This window comes from Lagopus muta, chromosome 19 (assembly GCF_023343835.1).
Source record: "Lagopus muta isolate bLagMut1 chromosome 19, bLagMut1 primary, whole genome shotgun sequence".
Taxonomy (NCBI): Eukaryota; Metazoa; Chordata; class Aves; order Galliformes; family Phasianidae; genus Lagopus; species Lagopus muta.
Window position 1 is genome coordinate 9,879,165 of NC_064451.1, and position 1,285 is coordinate 9,880,449.

Sequence of the window (1,285 nt, forward strand, 5' to 3'; positions counted from 1 at the left end):
AAGACGTTAGCAATAAAACAAACAAAAAATTAGAGTTGAAATCCAGGGAAAACAGTGGCAAGATTCAGGTGCTTTTGTTGGCTTCAGATCAACACCAAAGTCTGAGAACAAGGCAATGTGCATGTTGCACACAACTTCAGGCTTGTTGGAGCAATAAACCAAAAGCTCTCATGTTCTTGGCATAGAGTGTTGCTGTACAGCGTGTGCGCAGCCACGGGCACGCAGGGAAGCACTCGTGGTTCGGGTGTGCTGCTTGAGAACTGGAACTGGCACGGGTGGGCTCTGAGTTGCTCGCTGTAAAACAACTCGTGAAGGAGCTCTTGTTTCCAGCCCAAAAGTTTATTCAAGTTAAGAAAACACATCCTCAGATTAAAAAGAGTATCGCGCCGCTGTCAATTTTCAGACATTGCCATCAGGAAAAAAAAATTACATTTCAGTCTGACGAGCGACTAATCAAGGCAAGTGAAACGGTGCTGCAATAAATTACTCCGCAGCGAAATAAACCACACAAACAGACCGATGATAATAAATGTAAATTATTTCTCTGAAGAAATTTTCTTGGTATATGAGTAATACGAACCATCAGGAAGGAGTCTTCCTTAACATTAATTACAGAAAATGACAAGTGAGCTGATGACTGCGAAGGCTCATTATCTGAGAACATATTCACAACTTTGCAATTTGCGCGAGATGTACTCCGGCTAAATTAATCTCCCTTCTTTGCATGAGCCTCTTCTAATTTTCATGTTATTAACAGGTTTGCAGTATCACTCAGTGCTTGTCACTCTAATCAGGTTTCGGCATGTTCGCAAAAGCGAAGTGTCATTTATAAGGATAAGCCCTCATAATGGCGCTCTCTTTCATGTGGAGAATTCAACAAGGTTGCTTTTAATAAGGTCCTTTAATCATCTCCCTTTGCTCAACTTTTGGCCCCTCTGTTTTTTCACCAAGAGTCATTAAAAGACTTTGAAGTTCATCGGGGATGGAAACGCGCGGCACCGCGGCAGGAAGGGGCGCGGGCCGGCGGCGATGCGGCGCTGATTTGCGGTTCCCACACGGCAGGGAGCGCGGAGCCGCGCGGGGCAGAGGCGGGGTGCGATGGAGCGCTGAGCAGAGCCCACGCCGGCGGGCTGCGGAGCGGATGGGCCGCGTCGGGCCGGCCTCGTTCCTCCTCCCTGCCGCGATAGCGGCGCGGCGGTGTTTACGCTGGAGCTTCTGAGCGCAGTGGAAGGAGGGGGAGCTTTATTAAATTTTCGAAATTCATTTAAGCGGGGATAGCATAACG